Source organism: Capricornis sumatraensis, chromosome 9 (assembly GCF_032405125.1).
Source record: "Capricornis sumatraensis isolate serow.1 chromosome 9, serow.2, whole genome shotgun sequence".
Classification (NCBI taxonomy): domain Eukaryota; kingdom Metazoa; phylum Chordata; class Mammalia; order Artiodactyla; family Bovidae; genus Capricornis; species Capricornis sumatraensis.
Window position 1 is genome coordinate 12,321,446 of NC_091077.1, and position 6,885 is coordinate 12,328,330.

Genomic DNA, 6,885 nt, shown 5'->3' on the forward strand with positions numbered 1-6,885 from the left:
CGCACTCTCCGCTGACTGAAACGCCTGCGCGAGGCGGGGCGAGGCGGCAGCGCCGCGCTGATGGGCTGGATGTCGAACACGCCTCCACCTCTCCGCCGCTGGAGTAGACCAATCGGGCCTGCCCTTCCCAACCGCACGCCCGACACGTGCCCCACCCTCGCCCCGCCCATTTGCCCGACCCATTCTAAGGCCCGCCGTTCAGACCGCGCGCTCCGCAGAGCCTGATCCAGCCCGCCTAATCGGTGGGGGCGAAGGTGGACCTGTCCAAAAAATGAAGAAAGTGAAGTCGCTCAGTCGTGTCCGACTCTTTGCGACCCCATGGACTGTAGCCTACCAGGCTCCTCCGTCCATGGGATTTTCCAGGCACGAGTACTGGAGTGGGTTGCCATATCCCGGAACGAATCGAACTAGCCCATTATTTATATATATATATATATATATTTTTTTTTTTAAGTTTTATCAGTTTATTGCTACCAACCCATCTCCCTCCACCCTCACGCACGAGTGCTCAGTCATGTAACCCCATGGACTGCAGCCTGCTAGGCTCCTCTGTCCATGGACTTTTCCAGAAAGAATACTGGAGTGGGTTGGCATTTCCTTCTCCACAGCCCCTTATTTTTGAATGCCTAGCGAGATAAGAATTGTTTTTTCATTTTTTTAAGTAGTTGATGGGGTGGGGGGGGTGGTGGTGGAAAGAAATCAAAAGGATAACACATTATGACCTCATGAAGTTCAAATTTTAGTGTCCATATATAAAACTTTATTGGAGTCCTGCTATGCCTATTCATTTACCTGTTGTCTGTAGCTGCTTTCCCATGACAATGGCAGAGTTGAATGGTTGCCACGGAATGCCTGTGGCCCACGGAACCTGAAAATGTACTATCTGGCCCTTGTCTCAGAGCCTTCTGCTAAGTCACTTCAGTCGTGTCCGACTCTGTGCAACCCCATAGACGGCAGCCCACCAGGCTCCCCCGTCCCTGGGATTCTCCAGGCAAGAACACTGGAGTGGGTTGCCATTCGGACCAGCTTAATTTTGCCTTCTGCATAGGACAATGGCTTTTGAATGTACTTTTGTGCTTTGTAGAGCCTAACAGAATCTGTTCATTTGTTCATTCAGTAGCTGTTTACTAGGTGTCTGCTCTTTGTCAGGCCATGGGAATTTGACAGCAAAGAACACACCTATTTCTCACTGATGCAGACATGCCAACTGACAATTTATCAAGGACAGTGTGAAAAATTACGCTACCACTACGATTGCTACTATGACTGTGTTATTTGGTTCCAGGCTCTGTTCTAAAGCTCTCATAAGTCAAATCTCCTATAATGGTGGCACAGACAGCAAAGAATCCACCTGCGATTCAGAAGACCCAGGTTTGATCCTTGGGTCTGGAAGATCCCCTGGAGAAGGGAATGGCTACCCGCTCCAGTATTCTTGCCTGGAGAATGCCATAGACAGAGGAGTCTGGCAGGCTACAGTCCATAGAGTTGCGAAGAGTTGGACATGACTGAGCAACTAAGCACACTACTACTATGATTGCTATTATTACGCTGTTATTTGGTGCCAGGCCCTGTTCTAAAGCCCTCATAAGTCAGATCTCCTATAATCATAGTGCTGTAAAGAGAGTGCTCACTATTCACCAGACGTCATTCACCAGTGCTCACTTGTCACATATATCACCTGGGAATGCTGATTCCAGGAGATGGATACTCTACCAGTTTCATTTTATGAATGAGGAGACAGGCCCAGAGAGGTTAAGTAACTACCCCAAGGTTGCACAGCTAGTGAGGAGTGGAAGATGTGACCTCCATCTCTTGAGCTAAACTTTGTTCCCTTAACCTCTGAGCTATACTGCCTTGGTTTGTATGCATTAAACATAAGGGCTGTGGGAACCTTTAACAAGGGTAAGGTGTTTGGGAGTGGGCATAAGTGAGGATCAGTGAGACCCCTGTGAGGGGGGACACCTGAGCCAGACAAAGAGGAGCAAGGCAAGGACTTCCCTGGCGGTCCCATGGTTAAGACTCTGCACTTCTATTGCTGGAGGTCCAGGTTTGATCCTTGGTCAGGGAACTAAGATCATGCATATCGCATGGTGCGGCCAAACCATGCCACCCCAAACCAACAACAAAACAAAATCGAGTTGTGAGGGTGGGCAGGGCCGAGGAAGGCTCCCAGATCCTGAGGAACAAGATGGAGCCTCTCTCAACCTCAGTAATCTTGCTTAATACCTCTGGATTTTGGTTAAATCCTTGTCTTGCACCTGAAGGAAGAGCTAGTGACTAAACAGTCACAAAATAGCCCCTTGTGAGTACTCTTTTGGGAAAGAGGAGCGTGAGAACCATTGGCTTTCAAGGGACATGTAGATCTTCACTCATTACTTCCACACAGGGCCCGTGATAGAAACAAGCATCAGCCTGAGATATCAAGAGACTGTCTATAAAGATGCCAAGTGCAGGCCAGTTCCTGTGGGGCTAGGGAACCCATTCAGGGAGAGGAAGACAGTTAACCAGGCTGGGCAGGGTGACAGGAAGGGACTTGAATTCTAGCTCTGGAGGGGGACCCTGACCAAGTCACCTCATCTCTGTTTACTCATCTGTAAAGTGGGACAGCTCAGCCTGCCCATGGGAACAAACGCAGTAGATGTCTACAAATGTAATTGGAAAACAGTTTGAATAGGAAGAAAGAAATCAGTGGGCTGAGGAGGGCATTCCTCATGGTGTGGCTTTGGGGGACTGGAGCAGAATGAGAAGGAGACCTCTAAGCACCAGAAAGTTCTTTACATCAAACTGAAACCCACTTCCCTGCTATTGGCACCGACTATGTGGCTCTATTCCTGCCTTCGGGGGTCAAAGAGGACTGATCTGTCTTCCACATGCCAGTTCTCCAGCTCCCTCCCACTTCTAAGAGTCTGTAGTTGGAGCCTACCTCTGTCTTCACCCCCAGTCACAGATCAACTCAGCCCAGCCCAGTCCAGCTCAGAAAGCAGGCCCAATAGGTTAGACATTTTATGGATTTATTTTTACAAATTTCTTTCTTTTTGGCCGCATTGGGTCTTCGTTGCTGCTGCGTCACTTCAGTCGTGTCCGACTCTGAGCGACCCCATAGACGGCAGCCCACCAGGCTCCCCGGTCCTTGGGATTCTCCAGGCAAGAACACTGGAGTGGGTTGCCATTTCCTTCTCCAATGCATGAAAGTGAAAAGTGAAAGTGAAGTCGCTCAGTCGTGTCCGACCCTCAGCGACCCCGTGGACTGCAGCCTACCAGGCTCCTCCATCCATGGGATTTTCCAGGCAGGAGTACTGGAGTGGGGTGCCATTGCCTTCTTTGCTACGTGTGGGCTTTCTCTAGTTGCAGTGAGCAGGGGCCGCTCTTTGTTGCGGTGCACGGGCCGCTCTTCGCTGCCGCGCAGGGGCGTCTCCCATTGTGGAGTACAGGCTTTAGGGGCGTGGGCTCAGTAGTTGTGGCACAGGGTTGGGGTGCCTGCGCGGCCCCCACCTCTCCCTGTGTGTGAGAACATCCAACCTCCAGAGGGCGCTGCAGCATTTCTAACATTTATGGCCCATCCTTAGCCACAGCTGATTGGATCAGGGGTATGGATTTAACTCAAGCTGGGCCAATGGGGTTTGCTCCTGGGAATTTAGACTTGGGATCCAGAGAGGCTCAGAAATCTGCCGGTGGCTAGATCTGAGGACACAGAACTTTAGGACTTAGTGGGAAGCCATCTTTAGCCCTGAGCAGAGAAGGACAGAGATAAGCAACCATGTGGTGAGAAAGAGAGAGAGAAGAGGGGCGGGGGGAACTTCCCTAGTAGTCCAGTGGTTCCAAATCCACTGCCATTGCAGGGGACACGGGTTCAATCCCTGGTCCAGGAAGATTCCATGTGCCTCAGGGCAACTAAGTCCATGCGCTGCAACTACTGGGCCCACGCGCCCCAACTACTGAAGCCCATGTGCCCTAGAACCCATGCTTTACAGCAAGAGAAGCCACTGCAGCGATACACTGGGCACCGCCGCTAGAGAAAGCCCGTGCACATCAATGAAGACCTACCGCCGCCAAAAAGAAAAAAATAAATTAAAAAATATAAAATTTGAAAAAGAGCGGGAGATAGAGACAGAAACTTTCCTTATCTTTGGAGAACTTTCAGTTCTTCAGTGCCTTGATATACCCCTGTATTTTATCCCTGTAACAAACTCTCCTCTTTGTCTAAGCTAATTTGAACAAGTTTCTCTTTCTTGCAAGCAAAAGTACTGTAACTGTGTGAGTGCCTAAGACATGGGACTTTACACATGGAAGTTACAAACTTCAGATTCACGTCATTTTCTGTGAGGACCAACCCCAAGACTGGGAGCCTTAAACTATTCACTTTATAGGTAGAACTGCAAAATATGAAATAACTACAGAACAGTAAAAAAGTGCAAACCAGAAAAACCAAGTTAATCAGGTGAGCGCTGAAGCTGGCCAATGGTGCAAGCTCTTTGATTATGGAAAACAAGGTAACGAGATTTGAAATGCAGGGGGCTACAAAGCCAGCACAAGGGATGGATCAGGGATCTCTCAGTGTGAAGTTGTCCTTGCCGCTTAACCCATTTTCCAGCATTATCAGAGCTCATGATTTGGTGGTTGAGGGGTCTGAGTCCAGAGAGAAAATGAAAGGTTGAATCAAGAACTCCAGAAAATGCAGCTGGACATGTTTTCAAATCAATTTCAGACAAAACAGAAACCTCAATGCCTATACATTTGCCTCTGTAAGATCCTGGTCTGATCAGGACAACATTCAAGTGTCTCATCGGATTCTAGAAAATCCTCTTCCTGGTGGAAGGCAGAAAGGACAGGACCAGCTCTGGTATGAGTCAATCCTCCAAGGCCAGGTTCTGAGCACACGGGGCACCCAGGGAGCCTTCGTGCTCTCGCCATGAACTCCAGAGGAGGGGGCAAGAGAGGACCTCTAGAGCTCGAAAGTTCAGTGCTGCACCTCCACTGGTTAGCTGCTGCACCTGCTTTATTCTGCAGCTAAAGTCTTTTTTTTTTTTTTTTAAAGAAAGAACACTGTCCTTATTCAGAGATGACATGCTTTTAAAAATTATTTATTTGGCTGTGTCTTAGTTGTGGCACCGGGGATCTCTGTTGCACCCTTCGGGATCTTTCTTTGAGGTGCACAGCCTCAGTAGCGGCAGCACATGGGCTTAGTTGCAGCACATGGGCTCTGGACCATGTGGGCTCAATGTGGTGTGTAGGCTTAGCTGCTCTGCAGCATGTGGGATCTTAGTTCCCTGACCACGGTTCGAACCCAAGTCCCCTGCATTGACAGGCACGTTCTTAACCACTGAGCTTTCAGGTAAGTCCCTGAGGCTAAAGTCTTTGGGGGAAACAAAAATCTTGAAAAAGAACATCTGATGGGTAAACAACAAGGTCCTATTGTCTAGCACAGAGAACTGTATTCAACATTGTGGGATAAACCATAATGGAAATGAATATAAAAAAGGATGTATATATGTGTGGAATTGAATCACTTTGCTGTACCGCAGCAAATTAACACAGCATTGCAAATCAACTATGTGTGTGCACGCTCAGTTGTGTCCAATTGTGACCCCAAGGACTATAGCCCGCCATGCTGTAGAGTGGGTTGTCATTTTCTTCCCCAGGGGATCTTCCTGACCCAGGGATTAAACCTGCGTCTCCTGCATCTCCTGCATTGGCAGTTGGATTTTTTACCACTGAGCCATAGAAATGTTTTGTGTGTGGCAAGAGGAGTGTAGCGATGCAAGGGGCTTTTCAGCGTAAAGAGAGCTCTTTAACTGAACTGTGTCTCTAAAAAGGAAGAAAGTAGGACTGGATTAAATGAGACAGGGAGCCTCCCTTCCCAGTGGTGGAAGGGCACCTTGAAGCCACGAGGGTGCACCATGCACTGTGGCTCTTTAATCTGCAAGAGAGAACAAGAAGGAGGTCTGGACCTTGATGAGCTCAATGCCATCTGTGAATTACCTCCACAAGAAGAACAACATGCTTAATTCAGGTGCTGCTTTTATTGCACCAAGTTCAAAGGACTTTTAAAGGAGGCCTGGGCCTTTTATGGGTTTAGGAAAACTGGATTCTTGGGTTCTATTCTTGGCTCTGCTGCTTGCTATTTTAGTCAGCCTGGCGTGCCATAGGAAGGGTTTGACAATCTCTTGGAACCGATTGTTCTTGAAATTTAGGAAGAGAGCAAAGAACCGGAGAAACAGAGACACTCCAAGCATTTCTGGCTTTCTAAAAGCCTTTGAAGGAATAACTCGGTGCATTTTGGTGTATGGCTGCAAGGAAGAGGCCAGGAATGATTAATGGTACCAACAAGAAGGCATTTCCTGTTCTCTTTTTAAAAATATATTCTTAAACAATTTTTTTTTTTTTTAATTTGGCTGTGCTGGGTCTTAGTTGTGGCATGCAGGATCTTTAGCTGCGGCATGCAAACTCTTAGCTACAGCATGTGGGATGTTAGTTCCCTGACAAGGGATAGAACCCGTGTCCCCTGCATTGGAAGGTGGATTCTTAACCACTGGACCACCAGGGAGGTGGCATTCACCGTCTGATTCACCTTCCTAAAGATGACATTTTCAAACAGCAAACCAGAAGCGTATGGAACCAGCTTTGGGGATAGGACCAGGGCCAGAGGGATCATGCTTGGGGAACACAGAAGTGCCCACCTCTTCCCCTCCAGCATGCATCCTAGGTCATAAATTCTTTCTCCTCCTGTGACAAGGAATGCACGTGAACGCTGCCCTCCAAAAGGGTGCTGATTAGGGAGGAGATGCTTTGTCAGTGAGAGAACTGGTGAGGGTAACAGAAAAAAGGGAGGAGGGAAAAGAGAGAAATGTTGTCTACCACGCCAGTACTTCCTGGGGGGTTGCAACA